General features: G+C 40.5%; 1 pseudogene; it reads right to left on the reverse strand.

Annotated features, from left to right (window-relative positions):
* Nucleotides 1-3,031: 3,031 nt before the first annotated feature.
* The window catches only part of LOC122054770, a 55,138-nt pseudogene continuing 32,146 nt past the window's right edge, over nt 3,032-26,023 (reverse strand).

Here is a 26,023-nt window from a genome sequence, read left to right on the forward strand (position 1 = left end):
ATTAAGATTTAAATTAAATATTTTATCTTATTTTAATTATGCATTGGGATTTTACGTGAATTGGTTTTGGATGCAATGGATTTGGTTATCTTGTCCATCATAAATATCGTTTCATGAGCACGTGCTACGTGTCCCCCCTCCCCCCCAACTTCCCTTTTTACGATGCGGTAATTAACGCACATCTTTTTATACGAGGCAACGACGATTCACCTCCTTTGATCTAACAGTTGCAATCAATTAGGTCATTTCAATTGGGTGGCTAGACTTCGAAGGTATCTTCGTATTCTTGTTTAAAAACCCTAATGGCTTCAGAGAGTCACCTGACTCAACCATTCGTGCTCTGTCTTCTTCATTCTCCTTCTCTGTCGACTTCTCCTATCCACTTTTCCTTTTCCAAACTCTTCCCAGTAAGTGCTTCATCTGACCTCTTCTATCTCCTTTTCTTGTTAATCCATATCCTAGGAGTCCTTCACACCCGGTATACATTTACACATTCCAATTTTGATAACTATCTGTGAAATGGTCCGCTTATCTCTGAAAATCCCTACAAACCTTTGTATTCTTATTCCTAACCCTCAAGATCACCCCCATTATCCTCCTTCGAGCTACCTTACTTTCTTCAAAGATCAGCTTCCAGTTGGTCTACGCTTCCTTATCCCCACTTTACTATCTCATATCAGCCAATACTGCCGCATTCCACTTCAACAACCTACTCCCAACACCTTTTGCTCGGATCCTTCTTCGTCTGTGTGATATTCCTTTAACCACTCATATTTTTCATTATTTTTATTACCTAAAAGGTTGAAACCTAGGATTTTCTCGTTCTAATCTCATTCCAAGGCAATTCTTTTCAAGAATCTGCCTTTGTCTAATTGAAGGATCGAAAGATGTGATAGAGGGGGGGGGGGGGGGGGGGAATATCGCACGTTGAAACTTTTCTTTTCATATCAACTCATATAACAAATATTCAAGTGGCAGCAGAAAATAATACAAGTGACTCAAGTGGTTACTTGGTTCGGAGTCTGTGTCGACTCCTACTCCAAGACCCGCTATCCTTGATTGCACCGTTGGGCAAATCACTATAATTTTTCTTTCTGAAATCTCCAAAAAGAATCAATTCCTACAACAAAAAATATAAGATAGTAACAACCTACTATCTTACTTGAGATTAAGTACAAAGTAAGTTGAATAAAATTATACTAAAATGAATAAGAAGTGATGAAAATCATCAGCACTTTGTCAGAGCAGTAGCTTGCTTACAGTCGAGTAGCAGAACAACATGAATGAAAGCTTTAACACTGAGTGTACTGGAATTCAAATGAATGCCTACCTTGGACCTCGAGCTCCCCTTTTATAAGATATGTTTGGTCGACTGATACGTTCGGTCGACCGAATCCTCTTTCGATCGACTTAATAGTGTGCTTTCTTTCTTCGCCGAGATATGATCTTCGAGCAATAATGAGCCTTTAATTGAATTTAATGTTTGATTGACCGATCCTTAGGTTCAGTCTACCGAACAGGCTAGCTTCCAAGTTTACTTCTGATTGATTTGATATGTGCCATCTTGACTTGGTTCGATCGACTGATCTGTTGGTTCGGTCGACCGATCAGTTAACTTACCAACTTTGTTATTGAACATATCTTTGCTTGATATCATGCTGGTTCAGTTGACCGATTCTTATGTTCATGACCAATATTCTTGCAAAACCAAGTTAGCACAGTATAATACATGAATAGTAAGATGCATGAATAATATTTGATAGTAAAATTGTCTTGATCTCAACTTGAAAACTTTTTTAGTTTTTTCAGTTGGATCAGCGACCTAACATTTATTCCTTTCTAGAACACGTCCTCTTTGTCACTCTTGTCTAGTTGCTTACTTCAACCTACCTATCAAACATTGGTCCTCCAGACATGTTTGGTCTTTGCCATTTAGCATCAAATTAGCTCACCAGGACTTCCTCTCGATCTTCGGTTCTCCAGACCTATTAAGCTTCTCTGCCAAGTGTCGTGCCCTCTCAACCCACTTGGACTTCTGCTTAGCTTCCATGATCTACTAAGACTTCACTACAACAAAATTGGTAATAGACAACGGTTAAAAACCATTGTAAAAGACCCAAACAAATCATTGTTAATCAACACGTTGAGAAAGATAGTCACAATCAAAGACAATGGTTAAAAATCATTATCCCTTAACCTTAAACACAACAGTTAAAAACTATCGTGTTTCAAGCTGAACCGTTATGTTTCTAGTAAAGATTACAATAGTTTTGTCCTATAATTACAATGGTTTTTCACCGTTGTATTTTCATGTTAAGAGATAATGGTTAAAAACCATTGTCTTTGATTGCTCATATATTTCTTAACGCATTGATTAACATTGGTTTGTTTGGGTATTTTACAATGATTTTTAACCGTTGTCTTTCAAGTACAAAGGCAACAGATTGTAGCTGTTGTCTTTGAACGACCTTTCTTTTGCAATGTGGCAATTTTTTTTAGTCTTAGACAATGTTTTTAACCATTGCCGTTTGTTCATTTTAACCGCTGTCGTTTCACATCATATCATTTTAATCGTTATCGTTTCTCAACCCACACTAGAAAATAATAAACCATTATCTACAAACATATACAATAAATAATTTGATACAAACATATATATCATCCCAATTTAAATGATGACTTCTTATATATACAAATTAAATTGTAACAAAACATATACAAACATGTAGCAAACCATATTAATTGAAACCCTATTTAGTCACTTCATGTCCTACAATTTGGAGGCTTAAGACCTAAACAGAAAGTACAAAGCCAACATAAAGTCTTAGCTCATCACCCTAAAAATCAACAACAACGTCCAAAAATAAATTCGTCCAAAAAAATATCTCCAAAAGATTAAAGAGACTATCAAAATGATTTGCAAAGCTTCTCAATACGCATTTGCCACAGGCACTAATGAGGACCATCATGAAAATTATTCTACCAAATCCTTTAATTACTGCATACAAGATTTCCTCCAGGGAAGCACTTTCTAGAGAGAACCATGAGTTAAAGCCTCAAAGCTCCATGGGAGCAAAGCCAAAATGCCAAGAGCCTTCAAATCACTCTTTAATTCCTGATTTCCATGCTCCAGATCAAAAATACCTGAAACATATAGAAAACTTTTAGTAATCAGTATTATTTATAATAATAACAAATAGAATCCAATGAATAACCAATGCAATTAGAATTCAAAGCATGTGATAATATCATGCATATTACAAAGGTAAAATTCTGAATATCCAAACAACTTGATCAAGATTATGACTACAACACACTAGATCAACAACTAGTTAACACCCACAACTGTCAATTAACTTTCATTCAAAAAAATTGCACCATTAAAAATAATCATGCAGAGAACGTGAATTTCGCAATCAAGAGGAAGAAAATCATAAACAAGATGGAGAAAGGAAAATAACAGAAAATTATAATTATAAAATTTTCCTAGTATGTAAGATGAACAATCTAACAAATACCAAATACCATCCAATCCCAAATTACTCAACATAATGTTACATCATCTATAGAAGTAACTTTGTTTCTGTTTAGGATTAGCAGGCAGGTAAGGTGAACATATAGTATAAGTCATGAAATATATATTGACTAAGCATACCACTTACATCTACTCTTGTGGTTGACCCTTCTCAACATTATCAGTAGATTTAAAGTCATCTTGGACATTGAAATATTTTTTAAACCTCAAAAGATAGTTTCTAATTTGTCTTATACTAAATCTTTTGAGTACTATATATCAATTACGAATACACCTGTCAATTAGGATATAGACATTTTGTTTATGTTTTCCAATATTATCCATAAATGTTCTTTTGCATAAAAAAGGACAACTTTATTTGTCATATTGTTCACAACTTCTATTTTGAATGAGATAAGCAATAAGTGTGCCTTCCTTGCCTACTATTGTTTCAAAAAGGATTGTTGCTACTACCTAAGTTATAATGTGTATTTATCTTTGTTGATGACACCTTTATTTCCACTCTATTCTTTTCAAACTTCCCATCTACTTCAGAGTCTGTAATTGAGGTTCCACCATTGTCCAACTTATTACCTCTATCATTACCTTTAACTGCAGGATAGTCAATACCAAAACCTCCATAATTGAGAATCTGTGGTAGTTGAGATCCAACCTATGGCAAGGGTAAAAGTTATCTTCATCAATATTTTCAAATTACATTTATAACTCATAAAACAATATGTATATATGCTTGAGAAAGCTAGTATATTGGTGATTAATCTAGTTAACGCTATGGATTAAATGACAACGTATTGCTAAGACATAGAGAGCCATTAACATATTTAGAAAAACAAAAACTTATTTGGAAACCAAATTATTTATATGAACAAATATATCATTTGCAAAAATTGTGATTAGTTAATTTTCTTTCAAAAGGTAATCTGATTTCTTGCAAATGTAAGAAGCATAGTGTTATAACCACATCAGTACAAAGGTGGATGTAGAAGTATGATCCTAGCCATATATGAGATTATCTAGGTTAAGCAACTGATAAACAAGTTGGAATATGCTCCTAAAGAACAAACAAAATTATATTGTTAAAATCAACCTCTCATGCACAAATTTCTAATCAAGTGTAACATGAGAGAGCAAAGCACATCAGAGACTGATTGCTATTTTGTTACCGAAAAGGTGTGACATCATTACATTAGTTCTAATAGCCAATTAGCTACTTGATAATTAAGCCGATAAAAGGTCATGGGATCTATAATATGTATCATGAACTAAGTTCATGATACCATTAAACCAACTCAAGAGGGTGGTGTTAGTGACTGTAATATAATTTTAGGACTATTTGTAGATAACTTATTTAAAGTGTCTATATGTAATATTATGATGATGGAATATATATACAGGCAGAAAGGAGAACCCAAGATAATTGAATTCTCATATTTCCCTCTCTTCAGTTATGCACCAATGTTGTATCCTTAAAATAATTACCTAATAAAGGGGTTGGCTACTATAAGATGGATGGGATTTGGTGTTACTAAAAGTATTAAATAATAAGATAAATGCTACCTATAGTCACTGAGAGATTTGTTACCCTCACTAAATCCTACCCACAAAGCATCTAATTTCTATTGCTTGTCATTTTCCTATAATCTTAGCCTTTATAATTCTAGAGAATGATTAAACATGTATTCAGCAAACCAATGATAGCACCCGGACAAGAAAAATAGCATATCATAAAATGAAATCAAGACAAGGTATATTTGCACCTTGAAGGCTTTTTCACAAATTGGTGCATAACATGAACTTGGTGGTATAAAATTGACTAATAGCTAGAATAACAAAATAAATATTAATTATACAGTTGTAAACCTTGTTAGGAGAAAAGAGCACATAAGATATAACTCGACATGCAAATGCATGCAACATTATTTAAACTAGTTCTTCCATATCCTATCGTACTATATCACAACAAGCTCCTCAAAATACAAAATATAGCCAAAAGTATGGCTATAGAAGACACAATAAAAACAACCGAAGAGAGGAGATAGAAGTATGTTACCGGATTGTTGTAGTATAACCTTCTAATGGAGAATCTTTTATATGCTAAATCTAACAAACAAGCTAGAAATGGAAGTGTTAAAATACTAAAGGATTTTGTAGAAATCTTTGAAAATTTGTCTATTGAAAGTAAAAAAAGGAAATTGCCCAGGAACTTAGGGCATGAATTATTTCTAACCTCACTTTAGGTAGTTGGATCAATAAAAACATGTCTGGAACAAGTGCAATGAAGAATTATTGAAACTCAAGATAGGTTATGTTGTTTTCTCTTCTCCCAACCTATCAAACTGTTGCTATTGCCATTATTATCTACCTATGTCTGGAAAACTATTTGTCAATGCTAATTCAACTCAACTTATAAGAAGATCAAAATAAGCCAATTTCAATGCCGAATATAGGTGTATTTGACACTGTAACCAATAGTTAATGACGATTTATTAGAGAGTTAGCTTAAATAACAAAAAAGAACATTGGAGAGAATGAATCACCCTCACCTCACTCTGTAGAACCTCCCCAACTCCTATTATTGCCTGAAGCATAATCCAGTTAATTGAATAATGAAAATATAGATATGAACAATAATAATTATGAAAATACATCATAATCATAATCTTGATGATGAAAGACAGAAAATAATTACTTTCTTATAGGAATTTAATCTCCTAGAAGGATCAATAAAATGCAAGGATGCAGGAAGTCTTGGATCTCCATTTGAGGCGATATAAACAAATATAAATACATTTAGTTAGAAACAAAAACATGTTAGTATACATCTGAGAAGAGTATTCACTCTTGTTTTTTTTAAGGGGAAAACATGTTAATGCTTCTAAAAACACACATGCATACAGACACAATAACACACAATTAAATATATATATATATATACCAACGTATATAGATACAAAGAATTTGAAAAATAACTTAGAAGAAATAAAATCATCAAAAACCATTTCAAAATGTCACACAAAGAATAGAAAGATTTTACCTCAGACATAGCAAAAGAAGCTTCTCCGAGATAATCTTGCTCATTCAAATTGATAGTTTGCAAAAAGTTCAATAGCAAATAGATTCAATCAATAAAAGTTATTTCAAGCTCAATTATAAGAAATTGTGTCTTCACTAAAAGGAATTGATACTTGAGAAGAAAGGTGAACTAAGTTGACTACTATAATCCAAATAAACAATGCATAAAATTGCAAAAGTTTAGATTTGAAAATCACATTTCAATAAAGGAGTAGATAGGAAGAAAAGATAATAATTACTTGAATGAAATATAAAGGATTTGTGCAGATAAATAATCACATACAGATGAAGAATCAAATAGGAAAAGACAATAATCACATAACATATGAAGAATCAGATATGAAGAATCAGAATGAGAATCGTATTGTTGGTGCAGCGAGACCGGCAAGAGGGGGGGGTGAATTTCTTGCAAACAAAAATACCCTTCTCAAAACTTTCAACTCAAAATAAAAGCAACAGTAAAGTAAAGTAAAAATAACAGAAAAAAAGAGGCTCAGCGAATTGACTTGGTTACAACCGACACGGTTGTTAATCCAAGGCGGTTGAACAGGTGCACTAACAGAGTCTCCTTTTTTGAAGGCGGAGAAGCCTTTTACACTTTGAAAGCTCTTACACGTTGCTTGGAAATGAAATATAGAGTTGATTTTTCATTAATCCTGAATAGCTGTTCGAGACCCCTTTATAGGGGTTCCAAGACTTATCCAGTTCACCTGATCTACGGGGTCAGGATTTGACTCGAGAGGGATCGGTCGACCGATCCCCAGGTTCGGTCAACTGAACCTGCGTACTTGACCAACCTTCTGTCCAGATGCAGTCTCTGTGGATCGAGCCCGCGTTCGGTCGACCGATCCCAATGTTCGATCGACCGATCAGCCAATGGTCTCTCAATGAGCTGGCCCGATTTGCATGCTCGACTAAGTCTCTGGTTTATCTCCGGTTCGGTCGACCGATCAACCAACGGTTGGTTGTTGACGTGTCACCAACGGCTGGCTTCTGATGATAGGGGTTCGGTCGACGGATCATGGCGTCCGGTCAACCGAACACTTGTCAAGTCAACTTTCCGGTTGACTTGCTCTGGTTCCGCTCACTTGGGTGATTGCGGCCAACTGGAATGGGGCTCACCTGAACCCAATTCCCGGCCTTCTCCTCGAGCAGTCTTCCGTCCCGGCTTTACGTCCCTCGAACGTCGCGCACGTTCTTCTCGCCCACCGGTGTACTCTTCCGCAGCTCTCTCGTCCTTCGGACGCACCGAGCCCGTCGGCTCCCTTCCCGTGCGTCCTTCTCGCTAGCTGCGTCTTCCGCTCGACTTCCTGTGCTCCTAAGCTTCTGCACACTTAGACACAGGAATCAAAAACAAACAGGACCTAACTAACTTGGTTGATCACATCAAAACCATCACGGGGTCCAACAATCTCCCCCTTTTTGATGTGCATCAACCCAAGTTCAAGTTAGGGTAAAAACAAACAAATAGTAATTTTAAGAAAATTACTAAACTAACATTTTAAGCACAAAAATTACAATAATAAAATTTGCAACATAAAAATATTAAAAATTTTAATTTTCCTAACTCCCCTAAAGTTGTTACTTAACTCTCCCTCTTTGATCACAACAAAAACGGGGTAAAAATAATTTTCTAAGTCATTTCCAAAATCCCCAAAAAAAATTTCTAAGTCATTTGAAAAATTTTGCTAAGTAAAAATTTAATATTATTTTTCGAAAATCTTAGCTTAGAAAAAAAAATCTATTTTCAGAAAAAAAATTTTAAAAAAATGAGAATTTTTCTAAGTAAAAATTTTAAGCAAGACACATTTTTCTAGATAAAAAATATTTTTGAAGAATTTTCAGGAAGATGTTTAAAAACTTTTCAAAGCATTATTTATTTTTAATTTTAATACTTTTTCAGAAGGTTAATTAAACATTTTATTTCTATATTCGGCTTCCAGGCAGTGGCGAGGCACTAGACCTTCTTGGTTATTGGAGCAACAACCACTTTCTAGTCAAAGTCTCATAACGAAATTTTTAATGCTTAATTTTCTCGCTGAAAGCTCTTAACTTATAAAAATTTTAATCTAGCAAAGATTTTAGAATCCAGTATAAATTCCTTCCTACTGGGTTATTCAAAAACTTAGGGGATACATAGTTTCTAGGAACTTTCCTAAGTTTTCCCTGATATTTTCTAATATACCAATTTAATTTTTCATAAATTCTTAGTTTAGATTTTGGGAATTTATTAACGCATGCATCATTATCTTTCAATTTCTCAATTTCAACTCTTAATTTTTCATTTTCAAATTTTAGATTATCATACATTTCTAATGGGCATGCTTTTGCTAGGTTCGATTTCAATTCAGCATTTTCTTTTTCTAATTTTGCAAGATCTTTTGTCAGCGCTTTGATGAACTGAGAAGACTGAGTAGGGGTGAAATCACATACCTTACTTACCTCACTTGGTGATGCTCCCCCTTCATCGTAGCTTTCTTCTTCCTCTAATGATCCTCCCCCGTCATATATGCTCATCTCTGAGTTCGAGTCATTTTCAAAGAGATGATTGGCCATCAGTGCTACTCCTGAGAAGACTTTGACTTCTTACTCAGAGGATGAAGAATCATCCCATGTAGCCTTTGGACTCTTGCGTGTTGAGGACGTCGATTTTTGAGGCTTCTCCTTGTTCTTTTTCTTCAGTTTGGAACAATCATCCTTGATGTGTCCTTCCTCATTGCAGTTGTAGCATCAGACCGTCCTTCTGTTGCGTTGATGTTTCCTCGACTACGATTTAAACTTATTAGTTTTAACGAACTTATTTAATTTTCTTACCAGAAGAGCCGCTTTAGTTTCGTCGATCAATGCTTCGGAGTCGGAATCATCCTTTTCGGCTTTTAGGGAGATGTTGAGGTTCGACTTCTCTACTTGTTTAGGCTCTGCAAGTCGAGACTCGTAAAGTTTAAAGGTAGAGAATAAGCTTTCTAAACTACTTACCTCAAAGTCCTTAGAGATGTAGTATGCATCTACTAAGGACGCCCATTTAGGAGTTCTGAGGAAGGCGTTGAGCGCATATCGGATGGAATCTCGGTTCATTACCGATTGGCCGAGATTTGTCAATTGCGTTATCAGCTACTTGATTCTCACTTGGAGTTGTGCTACCTTCTCATCATTGTTCATCCGAAGGTTTGTTAGTTGTGTCCGGAGGATGTCACGCCTCGCTAGCTTTGCTTCTGAGGTGCCTTCGTGGAGCTCTAGGAATTTTTTCTAGAGGTTTTTGGCGGAGTCGCAGCTTCCGATCCGACTTACCTCCTAGGGTGGCAGGACACTGAGCAGGTGGAATTCCTCCTTTCCGTTGGCCACGAAATCGGCTTGCTCATTCTTCGTCCAGTTGCACTCTTCTTTGTCTTTTGGTGCTGCATATCCATATTTTATTATTAAAAGTATATCAAATTCAGTTTTAAAAAATACCTCCATTTTTCGTTTCCATGTTACGAAGTCTCCGTCGAACTTTGGGGGATGAATGTTCGCGCCGGCCATTGTCTCGATCTTTGTGCTCCAGTCGGCTGTTAGTCCTTCTGAGGCTGTCAGACTCTGATACCACTTGTTGGTGCAGCGGGACCGACAAGAGAGGGGGGGGGGTGAATTGCCTGTAAAAAAAAATACACTCCTCAAAACTTTCAACTCAAAACAAAAGCAACAGTAAAGTAAAGTAAAGTAAAAATAACAGAAAAGAAAAAGGGTCTCAGCGAATTGACTTGGTTACAATCGAGACGGTTGTTAATCCAAGGCGGTTGAACAGGTGCACTAACAGAGTCTCCTTCTCTGAAGGTAGAGAAGCTTTTTACACTTTGAAAGCTCTTACACGTTGCTTGGAAATGAAATACAGAGTTGATTTTTCATTAATCTTGAATAGCTGTTCGAGACCCCTTTATATAGGGGTTCCAAGACTTATCCAGTTCTCTTGATCTTCGGGATCAGGATTTGACTCGAGAGGGATCGGTCGACCGATCCCCAGGTTCGGTCGACCGATCCCCAGGTTCGGTCGACCGAACCTGCGTACTTGACCAGCCTTCCATCCAGATGCAGTCTGTGTGGATCGAGCCTGCGTTCGGTCGACTGATCCCATTGTTCGGTCGACCGATCAGCCAACGATCTCTCCCTGAGCTGGCCCGATTTGCATGCTCGACTAAGTCTCTGGTTTATCTCTGGTTCGGTCGATCGATCAGAAGGTTCGGTCGATCGATCAGCCAATGGTTGGTTGCTGACGTGGCTGCTGACGTGTCACTAACGGCTGGCTTCTGATGATAGGGGTTCGGTCGACGGATTATGGCGTCCGGTCGATCGAACACTTGTCAAGTCAACTTTTCGGTTGACTTGCTCTGGTTCCGCTCGTTTGGGTGATTGCGGCCAACCGGAATAGGGCTCACCCGAACCCAATTCCCGGCCTTCTCCTCGAGCAGTCTTCCGTCCCGGCTTTACATCCCTCGAATGTCGTGCACGTTTTTCTCGCCCACCGGTGTACTCTTCCGCAGCTCTCTCGTCCTTCGGGCACACCGGGCCCGTCGGCTCCCTTCTCGTGCCGTCCTTCTCGCTAGCTGCATCTTCCGCTCGACTTCCTGTGCTCCTAAGCTCCTGCACACTTAGACACAGAGATCAAAAGCAAATAGGACCTAACTAACTTGGTTGATTACATCAAAACCACCATGGGGTCCAACATGTATAACAGAAAAGACAATAATTACCTTGGTTGGATGAAGAATCAGATAAATCTTCAAATTTCACAAATTGCCCAATTTGTGCAGCAACCAAATGAGCATAATAGATGGGTGCAACTACATCACAAAAGAAAAATTATATATAGATATAATATAACTAGAAATAATACAACAAACTACACAAATCAAGAAAGAACTACCCAACTTACCAACAGATATCACAGTTGTGCTCCTCTGATATCTAAACATTTGGACATAGATTGGGGAAAAAATCTCAGTTACGATATCAAACATTGGAGAACAAAAGTATTAGTTATGTGTAAACATGTATACTTACACATAAGAAAGAGAATGAACAAGCTTTTGCAGGAATCAGCAGTAAACCCAATCTTATCCATTAGCACATGATAATGAGTGGGCCAAGTTGTGCCCTGTGGAATTGCAAACACCAATATAACAAAAACTTGAATTACTCTAACATTTTGAATTCAATTGTTGAAAACAGAGCTTACAATTATTTCGGCATGAGTGCACATGTAGAAGTTATAGTTTTTTGGATGACAAATTTTGTTATCGATAACAGTCCCTGTAATTGTAAAAATAGGCAAATTTAAAATTCAAAATTATAATTTGATGGAGGTAAAATGCTCAAAAAGTAATAGAAAATTGAAGACCGACAATAATAAAATACATACCGGGCTGGACATTGTCAGACGAGTTTAGAAGGAAAAACTTGATATGATGATTTTTCTGGGTAATTATTAATGTGAATTTTGGATACCACTATTCATCAAGAAACTTACAGGCCTACAGATAGTAGCAACAATTTGAACAAAATCAAGATTCAACTGACATCAGCATATGTATTATACATTGACATACCTTAATAATTTGATCCAATTCAATGTTGAGAACTTAAATAAATTGTGATTCACTAATACCATCCCTAAATATCAAGAACTCATCACAAACAGTTCAAACATATTGGAAAACACACCCCATCAAGATACAAGATCCATATGTATTAATTCAATACTAAAAACTAGAACAGAGTTTACTTGAAAATGATAATGTTTTCTAGTTTTGTTTTTCCTGGACTGGTGTAGAAATCGACCACCAACTCCCTACATCATAGATAATGGCTTTTGTTTAAAAGAAGAATAATACTCAGTAAAGAAGTTGAAGAAAAATAATTTAGAAATGTTAACAAACTAAATTATGCCATTGTCATATTTCTCTCCTTTATTCCCTATTACAAGCTTAAAAAGTAAGCCTATCATTTCGACCTTAGGAGATTGTGTTCACACAGAAGCTCTATAGCAAGAAATATATGGCTATTGCCTCGAGCTTACAACCTTAAAACCATACAAAATGGATAGGCATGTAAGAAATAGCAAAAGAAGACTAGTTAGAGAAAAAAAATAAATGCAAATAGTAATTATAGTCATACAATTAGAGAAGTCACTACAATAAAAATTGCAAACGACAACGGATATTATCCGTTGTCGTAGGGTCAAAAAACCATTGTAACTGAGGGCGTTGTAGAATGTATTGCCCTATGACAACAGTTTGAATCCGTTGTCTTTGTAGACATCTGACAACGATTTTTATCCGTTGTTGTTTATATGCTCAAAATTTTGCTACGAAGGATACGACAACGTTTTAAAACTGTTGTGGTAGATAATTTCAATAACAGAAATAAACCATTGTAGTAGACTCTTTTTACAACAGATATAAACTGCTGTGGTAGATAATATTTACTCGTTTTGTTTTTTTTACAACAGTTTTAATATATTTTACAACGGATAAAACCATTGTCTTTTATCAGTTTTTATAAAAAAAAATTCGTTGTGGTTTATATAGTTTTTACAACATTTTTAACTGTTGTCTTTAATGTTCATTAATACCAAACAACCAATCTTATTTTACTATAAGCAAACCACCAATACAAAACTAAATATTTACTACATTAAATCCAAAATAAACATCCATATATAATTCATCTTGTAGCCACACATATACAAAAATATACAAAATGAGTTGTTACTCATCAAAATACACATGTTTTCATTACTATTCTCCATATACATTAAATCACATGTTTTCCATTTGCTGTTCTCCATAAGACTTTTAATTTACAAATTAGCAAGGCAAGCTACATCCTAACAAAGCTCACTTCTTGCATCAAAAAAACTCAAGCCTCACAAATTGCCCAGACCTGCAAGAAAAAAATTTAACAAAACTTATAAAATTCCAGAATTCCAGATTATAGTCTACATGACAACACGAATTCCTGGAAACAAGCAATACAAGATAGAACAGATATTAGGTGTTGTTTCATGCTACACTAGTCAAACAAAACGATACAAATCAGTGTGTATCAAGAAACAGTCGGCAACATCCATTCACACAGGACAAAATTCCATTATACTCAACACAAAAGAAGGAATGATCTTTTCATCCTTGAGAATTATACCTCCTTGTCACTCGTTTGACCAAACTAACATGCAGTATATAGAGGGAACTATTAAGAAATCAAACTGCAGTATATAGATGTTTTGTATATCAATATACTATGGATCATACATGAAATGCCTTTACAAGCTTTTCATTTCATTCTCAAGCAATCACTAACATGCATATAGATTAACATAGTTGTGCTTGATGAAGCATCATAATTGTCATTTGCGATGTGTAACGACCCGCCTTCTACTGACTAGGCTGTAAGGCGAATCGCTACAATACTGCTGTACAGACTGTGCGGACAACTGAGCTAAATTAAAATTTCACTAACTGACTCTGTTAATCTGACAACTGATACACCGATGCTGTTATAAGGAAGGATTCAAGACCCTTTCCGGTTGGTGTACATGTGCTAAGGAGGATACTTGACCTCCCATTTGAGCTAGGAACTCAAAACTAACTTCCCAGCCAGCTGCTGATCGATCCACGGATCGATCAAACTTACTGCGATTCTATGCCCTGCTGGATCGGTCTGCGGGCCAATCCAGGAGCACACTGATCGGTCGGGAGACCGATCAGTGAACCTCCGTGCTTCTGCTACGTTCTGTACGCACCTGGTTCGGTCTACCGACCGATCCAGGAGCACCCTGATCGGTCGGTAGACCGATCAGTGCACTTCCTAGCTTTCTGTTCGGTGTTGGATCGGTCGGACGACCGATCAGATAGCATACAGTAGCATACTGTATGCCTCTGGATCGGTCGGCTGACCGATCCAGGACCCTGATACTGCAACGGATCGGTCGGCAGACCGATCCAACTCTGATATGAAATCAGAGTTTCTGATTTCAGAACTTTCAGGCACTGGAACGTACCACAACTCACATGATATGTTCTAAGATAGCTAGAAAACACTCTAAGAATAACAACTAACATTCTAACATCATATATTTAACATTCTAAACATAATTTAAAGCATGGTTCGTTAACTCATGTTAAACATAGAAATACTAAAGTTCATATGCCGAATTGAAATTGCTAAAGAGTTCTAATGTATAATTAAAGCTTGTTAGATCTCTAAGATCTTTCATTCCAGTTCCACACACACATCCTCATCTGCATTGACCTCCAGCCTCCACTGCTAGTCCATTTTCCTTTTACCTGTATCTGCAGTATAAGGAAAATAGTATCTGTAAGCTTAAAGCTTAGTAAGAAACCATCTACCTCACAAAATCATGCATACGATGCAAATATGATTTTAAATCATGCTGGTTGCAAAATATGCTGAACATGCAAGCATGGCATGGCATGGTATCATACAAAGCATGGCATAACATATAAACTGAACATGAAACTGAACATGGCATACTTATAAACTGAGCATGAAACTGAACTAGTCATGCATATATCTAAATCTGTACATGAACTCAAATCATGTAAACTGAACCTGAACTGAACTGAAAGCTAAATTAGTGTTCTCATCACTGGTTTCAAATTTGAAAACTATACATATAATAGATGAAAATACTAAACATGCTGCTGGGCCCTGGCAACTGTACTTACTGTGCGCGCATCCCTACGAGACCCGGGATTGCAAGTTCCGAATCCAGCAGGGTTACTAGGTTATCTGAACCTAGGGACGACTGTGGGAGTCCAGCCCATGGATATCTGATCCAAGTACAGTGCCAACTGAATAAAAGTAAAATACTGAATACTGTTTTATTTTACTTTGCTGTTCTAGGTTATCTGAACCTAGAGCTAGGTTATCTGAACCTAGAGGCTACTGTGGGAGCCCACCCAATGGATATCTGATCCATATAGCTGTAATAACTGATACTAAGCTGAATAAAATGTTTCTATACATTTTACATACTGTTAGGACGCCTACTGGTGCATCCTTCTGAACTGGGCATTCTACCGAATGCTTGGTGTGCACTAAAAGCACACCCTAAAACTGAAAACTGTAGAACTACTGATCTAACGCCAAAACTAACAAGCGAGAGCAATTATACTGCAGGTGAGGGGTTTCTTACCTCAATCGCAAGGTTTTTCTTACGATTCTATCCGCTAGGTTTTCCGAAAAACTGATCCTCTCGACGATCCGTTCATGTCTTCGCATTCCTCTCGCGGAGATGGACCGTCTTCGTATTGGAGTCGTCGCCGGAAGATGATCCTATGGACCCTTGCCTTGGTGTGCCGTGCGTGAGGAAGAGGAGAAGAAGGGAGAGGCGGCGGTGAGGTTTTGGAAGAGAAAAGTGGCGTGAGGTGAAGAGGTGCCGAACCAAAAAATAAACCAAACCCTCTTTAAGTTTCCTATTTATATTAAGTGGTTTAATGAACCCAACTCTAATATAAATATATTCGGTTCTCCTTTCTTTCAGCACGGCCCTGCTGGGTTCACTGGTTTCTAACATTATCCGTAAACCATAGGTCTCGGGTTCAATTCTCGCTTAGGTCGTTTTACGATTCTATTTATTTTTGCTACTTCCGCTACTCGGAAAATTCCGGAAAAATATCTAAAAATTCCAGAAAAATCATAGAATATTTCTAAAATAAATTCGGGAATTTTTCGGGCTTTACAATCCCCCATACCTTATAAAAAGTTCGTACCCGAACTTAAAACAACTCTGGGTACTTCTGTCTCATGCTGGCCTCTGTCTCCCAAGTCGCCTCTGCTGCTGTGTGATTTTGCCAGCTGACTTTGACTAATGGTACTTCCTTGTTCTGTAATTTCTTTACTGCTCGGTCTATTATCTGAATAGGCCGACTGTCATAGCTGAGATCATCATGGACCTGTACCAACTGGGGCTCAATCACCTGAGTGGCGTCTGGAATATGCTTCTTCAGCATGGAGACATGAAATACATTGTGGACAGCTGACATCTCCTGCGGTAGCTCTAGCTCATATGCTACCTTGCCCACTCTCTTCGTGATAAGGTATGGTCCCACATATCTGGGAGCTAGCTTGCCCTTCTTCCCAAAACGCATGACTCCCTTCATGGGAGCTACTCTGAGGAAAACTGTATCCCAATCGAAAACTCTAGGGGTGCGTCATGTATCAAGATAGCTCTTCCGACGGCCTCTGTCCTCTATTCTCTACGAATCTGCAGATGGTCATGTGGTATCTGCTACTAGATCCGTCTCAAGCTCTAGTTCCTTCTGCTCACCACTCTCATACCAACAGATTGGTGATCTGCGCCCATAGAGTGCCTCATAAGGTGCCATGCCGATAGTGGCACGATAACTGTTGTTGTATGCAAATTCGCTAGACTCGGATATTTGCACCAACTTCCTTGAAATCTAGGGCACAAGCTCGAGGCATATCTTGAGTACCGATTTACTCGCTCCGTCGACCATCATGTCGAGGATGGAAGGTCATCTGAATTTTGGTGCCCATAGTCGACACACTTCAAGTGTGATGTAAATCTCTCTGATATAATGGTTTGTGGGACTCCATGCACTGATAATCTCCTTGAGATACAACTGAGCTAGTCGCTCCATGGAATAGGATATTCGATAGCTAAGAAGTGGGTGATTTAGTCAACTGTCGACTATTACCCAGATAGCATCAAAACCATTCGTGGTTGGGTAATCCCACTATGAAGTCCATAGAGATATCCTCCCACTTCCATTCGGAATCTGGATCACCGCAAGAACTCCTCCGGTCATTGATGTTCGCCTTAACCCTCGGCAGTTAGAGCAGATCGACGATTCTGGCGATATCTTGCTTCATCCTGGGCCACCAAAATCGTTTCTTTAGATCCCGATACATTTTGGTGGAACCGGGATGCATCTAAGGAGTCCTGTGAGCCTCGTCTAGAATCTGTTGTAGTTCCTCCGATCGGAACACAAAGTCTGTCACCATAGTACACTACCCCATGGCGGACACTCAACTCTCCACTTTCGATTCCGCTAACCCTTGCTTGATTTTACGGATTTCGGGATCCTGCTCCTCTGTCTGGATATCATCAAGCAAGGTAGATGCTAAGGACATAGTGGAAAGCTACCCGACTATAAGCTCGAGACTAAAAGTCGTAATCTCCTTCCTTAGGGGTGGTGACATAGTCGCTAAAGATAATAAGGTAGCATTGGACTTCCTGCTGAGTGCGCTCGCTACCTTATTAGCTTTCCCTGGATGGTAGAGGATATCTATGTCATAATCCTTGACCAGCTCTAACTATCTGCGCTGTCGCATATTCGGATCCTTCGAGTAAAGAAATACTTCAGACTTTGATGATCTGTATACACTCTGCACTGAGCTCCGTACAAATAATGTCTCCAAATCTTGAGAGCGAACACCTCTGCAAGCTCAAGGTCGTGAGTAGGATAGTTCCTCTCATAATCCTTGAGTTGTGCGAGGCATAGGCGATCACCTTGCCTCGCAGATCAGATCGCTCCTAATCCCGGTTTAGGCGTCCTTGTAGATGTCGAAGCTGTCTGTGTTTTCTGGTATAGCTAAAATAGAGCACCGGTCAATCTCCGCTTTTAGTTATTTGAAATTTGTTCTCAGCCCCTCCTCCACGAAATTTCTTGTTCTTCTGGTGAGAGGCATCGTGGGGAGACTATCTGGAGAAGTCCTCTCACGATTTCTGTAGTAGCCTGCTAATCCCGAAAGCTTGATTTCCTTGGCGTTCTTGGGTCTCTTCCATTACTGCTTCTATCTTGCTAGGATCTACCATCACACCATCCTTGGAGATGATGTGACCTAGAAAGGCTACCTGGTCTAGCCAAAATTCACATTTCATGAATTTGGCGTACTGCTGGTTCTGTTGAAGGATCTGCAAAACTGTCTTCAGATGCTCTGCATGGTCCTCCCGAGTGCACGAATAGATAAGAATGTCATCGATGAACACGATGACAAACTTGTCTAAGTATTCTCTGAATACTCTGTTCATGAGGTCCATGAAAGTAGCTGGAGCATTTGTCACGCCGAAGGCATGACTACGAACTCATAATGTCCGTATCTCGTCCTGAAAGTCGTTTTAGGTATATCACCTTTCTTGACTCTAACTCGGTGATATCCTGATCCGAGGTCAATTTTAGAGAACACTGTGGCTCCCTTTAGCTGATCAAACAGGTCATCTATCACGGGAGAGGTACTTAATTGTGACTGGTTCAAGGCACGGTAGTCTATGCATAGCGCATGCTTCCATCCTTCTTCTTCACGAACAACACGGTGCTCCCCATGGTGAGTGACTAGGGCGATGAAACCCTTGTCAAGAAGCTCTGTAATTGCTCTGAAGTTCCTTGATTCTGCTGGAGCCATGCGGTACGGTGCCTTGGAAATTGGATTTGTGCCGGGAATGAGCTCTATCTCAAATTCAATCTCTCTGTCTGGTGCTAAGCTTGGTAGCTCTTCAGGGAAGACTGCTGGGTAGTCAAAAACTACTCGAACCTCTGATAGCTGTTGGTTCTTGTCCTGGCTGGTGTTGACTACATTTGCTAAAAATCCCATGCATCCTGAATCCATTAGCTACTGTGTTTTCAATGCTGAGAGAAATTTCCTGGCTTTTCTCTTTGGTTTTCCCATGTACTCAAACTGTACTCCTGCTTCAGGTTGGAATATGACCTTCTGTTTACGGCACTTTATAGAAGCGCCGTATCTCATCAGAAAATCCATTCCAAAGATGACATCGTAGTCAGTCATTTCTAGCACTATTAGATCACCAAAAAGTTCTCTGTCTGCTATAATGACTGGCACTGCTCTGAGCCAATGCGTAGATGCCATAATGTCTCCTGAGGGTAGTGTTGTCAGAAACTGACTATTGAATACCTCTGGAGGTGTTGCTAATTTCTCGGCAAATGCCCTGGATACATAAGAGTGGGTTGCCCCAGTATCGAATAAGACAGTTGCATTATCTTTGTAAAATCTGATCGACTGTGACAACCGCCGAGGCATTTGCTCGTCCTCTGCGGTGGTGAGAAAATCCGGCATTTGTGTTAGTGGGGCTTCTAATCTGCCTTACTGGTAGTGTGGACCATCTAAGGCACATACATCTGGTGTAGGCTATACTTGGTGAGCTCCATCTTGTATCGGTGAGGTGAGGAAGATTCTTTGTTCGAACCTTGCTTAGCCATGTGCCCTTCCTGTCCACATTCAAAACAACCTCGCGTACCCTTGCGGCAAACTCCTGGATGATGTTTCCCACAAGTAGCACACTTGGGATGTCTGGAATGTTTCCCAGCTGGTCCTCCTTTTGGGTCACTGCTTGCCTTACGTTTCCCCTTCCAGTTGGAGCTATGTCCCTGTTGTTTCTGCTGAGTACCTGAGCCAGCTTGTCCCTTGGGCTCTGTGGAAACCTGCTTCTGCTGGGTGATGCTGTGCTGATAGTGCTCGGTGATCAGAGCACTACTCACTAGCTCCTCCGTGGTTTGTGGCCTATAAACGCCACCAGCCACATTCATTGCGATGTCTGGTCTGAGCATCTTCAGCATCAACCGTACTTGTTCCTTCTCTGAGCTGACTAGTTCTGGACACAGACGGGCCAACCTGTTGAATTTCTTCATGGCATCCTGAACTGATAGGTTGCCCTGACGAAATTCTGTAAACTCGTCATAGTGTCGGTTCGTGACTTGCATGTGAAAGAATTCCTCGAAGAATTCTTTCTCGAAGTTAGCCCATGTCATCTGGTTTACTGGCCACTTCGATTTAATCCGCTCCCACCACATGCGTGCGTCTCCTGTTAAACAGAAGGAGGCACACTTCACCTTTTCATGCTCTGGCCAGTCTAGAAGCTCCATCGTGCTTTCCAGTGTTTTAAACCATGCCTGAGCATTCCATGGTTCACTGGTGCCTGAGAAGTTCTCGGGCTTAATTCTCTGCCACTGGATAAGGTAAGCTTCTCTCTTAGCCCCTGCTACTGGGGCTACTGGGACTGGTACTGCAGGCTGAGCTGGTACAACCTCTGTGATTACTGGAGTCGTGAGGTTCGGTACTGGAGTGACTGGGGGAGTAGTCTGCTGGTTAGCCTTTAAGGAGGCTATCTCCTGCTGCTGTTCAGCTAACTGCTGCTGTAGCTGAGCCACTAGTGCTGTAAGGTCTGGGGGAGGCACTGAACTGCCTGTCTCATGCTGGGGCTCAGCCGCTGATGCTTTCTTAGCTGGACGTCCTCGTACCATTTTCTAAATAGCAGAGAACACATATATAACTAGGCTATCATGTTTTAGTTAACTACTGGTAACATGTTAAATACTATCACTGTAAACATGAATTAATTAACTACCAACATGAGAGCAAACATGAAAGCACATATAACTGATATGAAAGCTGAAAACAAAACTGAGTGAGAGATGTTCTAACTTGGAAGCTGTAGGCACAATGCTGATGTGTGTGTAGGAAGTAAGGAACACTGCTCTGATACCACTCTGTAACGACCCGCCTTCTACTGACTAAGCTGTAAGGCGAATCGCTACAATACTGCTGTCACGCCCCAGAGGAGTCCCTGTCCGAGAAAATTTCGGCAGCATCTCCCCTATACGGTGGATAATCTGAAACTTTTCTACATCTCACAAATACCTCAGCCACAGGCGGCTGGAATAATAACAACAAAATAAAACATCACCACGCAGTTATATATAATTAAACAGTAAAATAATACTCTGACTCGAAATCCACCCTACTCCACTACACTCGTAAAGCTCAAATCCGACAAACTCACCTCTTCTGCCGTCCAGGCAGGCATGTAGTAGAATAAAAACCAAATCCAAATCCATCGATATAATAAAATCTATACCATGTCCATAAGTAAATAAATCCAGAACATAACAAGTCCAAATAGTCTAGAACAGAAAAGGAAACCAAATGAAAAACCAATCACTTCCTCGAGGTCTGCAGGGACCAGCAACTGGATCAACCTGAAAATATCAACAATGGAGGCGGGGTGAGTCCAACACTCAGCAGGTACAATTGATATGCAAAGTAAAGAAATAACACCTAGCACTAATCATGCGTACAGTCTCCGATAAAGATAAAGGTAACTACAAACCGAAGAAGACAGGAGAGAATCAGTACTAACCAGGACCCGGTAAAAGGACAAACAGTCCGAAAGGTATAGAAGACCCGTATGCATGTCAATCAAGGTATCCAAGCAATGTGCAGCATATAAGTGCAACAAACACAAACACAAGCAATAAATGCATCATGCATATGATGCCAATGTCATGGTCACCCCGTCAGCCGACTCACAACAACGGTGGGACCGAGTGGGTAGGGCTATGACAACCGTGCACTCTGCAACACTACTCCCGATGAGTGATCGAGGGGATCTATCTGACAGTACATACGCACTCCTACCCCAAATCATAAATGGGGGCGCTCAATGCTCAGTACACTATGACGGAGAGGAATCTCTAACGTGCTACTGCGTCACACTACCCATGAGCGGATCAACGGAGCGAAGAGTCAAACCGACGTGTACCACTGCTGTCCCGCTACCCATGAGCGTCTGGCACGAGCACCGCTGATGAACGGCAAAGTGCTCGACAATAAAGGAGCAATCAATCACTCAGCATGCAATCATGCGAATGGTGCATGTCACTAAACATGGTAATATACTAAACCAATCTCCGGATATATCATAATGTGCACCAAAGCGAATGAATCATATCAAGGTATCTGATCCTATAAGGTATCAAACCTAGGTCCTGACATGGTAAAATATGGTTATATCACTACCCATGAGCATGTGGAATCAGGTACATATCCATACAAGATGTAAACAAACAATCAATCAACAGGTAGCATGTATTGGGCAGTGATTAACCGAAACAAGTAAGAAACACAATTAATGCATCTTGTTAATTTAATTACTAAGCATATCAAAGACAATAAGTCAAAAGTACCCGCCTCCGATAATAGAATGGTCCAATCCTGACTCCGAGATACTCGTCTCGCGTCAAAGTCCTGAAATACCAATACACAGATATTTTATTTAGCTAAAATTCAAATGAATTGCTAAATAAAATTCTCAACACAATTTAGGGCAAAACCCTGAGTCATAATCATCAACCTACCTAATTTAACACATATAATTTAGTTACTCAACATATATTAAATAACTAAATCAAACTACTCACTCAATTAGGAAAACCCTAATTATTGATCAACCTTAACTGATAATCAATTAACTTATCCGCATCAAGACCTAAATCAATTATACGCGCAACAACGCATTACCTCAATCCACGCTCACCCAAATTCGTATTCTTCGTCGCTAATTTGTCGATGGAACACCTGTTTCTGGAACCGTGGTCGTAACTAGAGTGAGCCACTGATCTACACATCAAACACCAAAATTTGTAGTCAATACATCGACCTCTATGAATTAAACCCTAACCTTACCTCCACAGTTCTAAACCAACAGCTTACCCTAATGCCAAAGCTCGGTAGAATCCAGGGCAGCAACTCACGCCAATGTGAGGCTCGGCTAGGGCAGAAGAAAGGGTCGGTTCGGCACTGGGGCAAAGTGTGCAGCGGCAGTGGCGTCGGGCTCGCTATAGCACAGCGACAGCACTAGGGCTCGGGTGCTGGCACAGAGAGTCGGCCGCTGCTAGGGCTCAGATGCCGAAAGGAGAAGAGGAAGAGAGGTGCGGCGTCGGCACCTAGGGCACTCCTCGGAGGAGTCGCCAGCGACACTGCTGCTCGGAGACGGCGGCGTCGGGATCACTCCGTGAGGTCGGCGCCAGGTGGCTAGGGCAGGCGGTCGGGCGACGGTGCTAGGGCTGAGAACGCTGTCGTCGTGAGGGGCAGGGAATGAGGAAGAAGAGGAGGAGGAAAAGGAAACCGCCGAGTGGCTGGCGGTTAGGGCTCGGAGGAGTCGGCTGAGTGGGAAATCGGCGTCGGGGGGAAAAACTCGGGTTCGGTGACAAAAGCAAAGGAAAAGAAAATAAAAAAAATAAAAAGAAAAGGATATATAAATATAATCTTTTCCTCGCTTAAATCGGGTAGCCTAAACAGGCTTTTTTCCGGACCCCGTTCTTGTTCCCGTTAACTCGTCCATACGAGCTCCGAAAAATTCCCGAAAAATTTCCAAAAATTCCGGAAAATTCCCTTATTAATATTTGTCATTTTTCCGGTATTTTACATTCTCCTCCACTAATAAAAATTTGGTCCCCAAATTTCAATATCTACCATCAGCAAGTACTAATAACAGATAATAGAGTATAAATGCTGAACGGTAAACTAAATCACATACCTCAAGTGAAAAGATGAGGATATCGAGATAGGATAGTGTCCTCGAGCTCCCAAGTAGCCTCCTCGTCTGAATGATGCTGCCATCCGACTTTAACTTGTTCCGCAACTGACGCTCTTTCCGGTCGAGTATCCGTACCGGAACCTCCTCATATGTAATGTCAGGCTGAACTGGAACTGGGATATCTGCCAGCACATGTGTCGGATCAGGCACGTATCTCCTCAGCATCGATACGTGAAATACATCGTGAACGCCTGACAGGGACGGTGGTAGTGCCAATCGGTAAGCTACCGCTCCGATCCTCTCCAAGATCTCGAAAGGACCAATGTACCGTGGAGCTAGCTTACCTCTGAGGCCAAATCTCTTCACCCCTTTCGTGGGTGAAACTCGTAGAAATACATGGTCGCCAACAGAGAACTCTAGTGGTCTGCGTCTCCGATCAGCATAACTCTTCTGACGATCCTGCGCCTCTGACATCCTCCGTCTGATAGTACGGACCAACTTTGCATCCTGCTGAATTCTATGAGGTCCCAACAACTGAGCCTCTCCAATCTCATCCCAAAGGACGGGTGTCCGACAAGGTCTACCATACAACGCCTCAAACGGTGCTATCTGGATAGCCGAATGAAAGCTATTGTTGTAGGCAAACTCTACCAACGGCAGATGGTCCTCCCAACTGCCTCCAAAATCCATAACACATGACCTCAGTAGATCCTCAAGAGTCTGAATAGTCCGCTCTGACTGTCCATCTGTCTGCGGATGGAAAGCTGTACTGAAACGGAGCTGTGTGCCCAAGGCCTGCTGCAGACTCTGCCAGAAACGAGACGTGAACCGTGGATCTCTATCCGAAATGATACTCAATGGAACACCATGTAGTCTGATGATCTCCCGACAATACAGATCTGCCAATCGATCCAGGGGATCAGTCCTCCGAATCGCTAAGAAATGCGCAGATTTGGTTAATCGATCTCCGCCCTCCTCGTCGAGACACTGACTGACTAGACTGTCCCCTCTGCTCTGACCCTCCGGAAGCCGTGTGCTGAGCCTTCAGCTGACAATCTCGGCTCTGGTGCCCAGGCAGTTTGCAATAAAAACAAACTGACTGTTCAGTCGGTGAAGTGATGGTCTGGAACCACATCACTCTTGTATATCGCTGGTGGATGTTTCGATCTGCCGAGGAGACCGGAAGCGTCTGAGGAATCACGACCAGGCCTACGAGAACCCGGAAGAACTCGGCTGATCGTGCGTGACTACTCGATCTTTGTCTCGCATGTGCTGGACACGCCTCGATGTCGACGTATGCTTTCTTTTCTGTCCGGATATCTTCTGAGCTAACTCTATCATCAAAGCTCGATTCAATGCATCGAGTAAGATGTAATCCCTAATCCGCAAGCCGTACATGCGAGATAACCATCCAATCCACATAAACGCATCGTGATCGAGTTCGTCCTCATGACTAACTCGGACAAAAGCGGAGCCAGCGGAGGAATTGATATTATACTCGGTCCTTTGGCGATTATTACGCCTCGGACTCATAAAATCACCGTGAGCCATCGGTAGGACGGTGGAAAAAGCGGCTCTCAAAAGCCTCTCGAACTCGTCCATGTGGCGTTCGTTCACCATAATAGAGCATGAGTAACCCACGGGCATTAGCTTCATCCGTAAATGGTAAGCGACCACCGCTTTCTCCCACTCGGAGCAAGCCATATAGAAGAAAGTGCGCTCCATAGTCTCTATCCATGACGAGCCATACTCGGATCGAGATCTCCGCGGAAAATAGTGAAGCAGTCTTCATTGACTCGGCGGTCTGGAATCCTAGCTCGTGCGTAACAATGCAATCGATGGTTGTGTCGGGACGGTGCAGGCGGGCGGGCACTGGAGCGATACTACAGGTGGTACCGCGGAATAAACGGAGGAGGAACTCCGTCTTCTTGTATATCTGGGAGCATAAGCGGTCGGTGGTCTTGTTGGGAACAAAAGTGGTGGCGGTGGAGTACGGTGAGGTAATGGTGGGATATGGTGCATTCTCTTGGGAGCACAGGTGCCCTTGGTATAAGATACAATCGTAG

Source organism: Zingiber officinale, chromosome 3B (assembly GCF_018446385.1).
Source record: "Zingiber officinale cultivar Zhangliang chromosome 3B, Zo_v1.1, whole genome shotgun sequence".
Classification (NCBI taxonomy): Eukaryota; Viridiplantae; Streptophyta; class Magnoliopsida; order Zingiberales; family Zingiberaceae; genus Zingiber; species Zingiber officinale.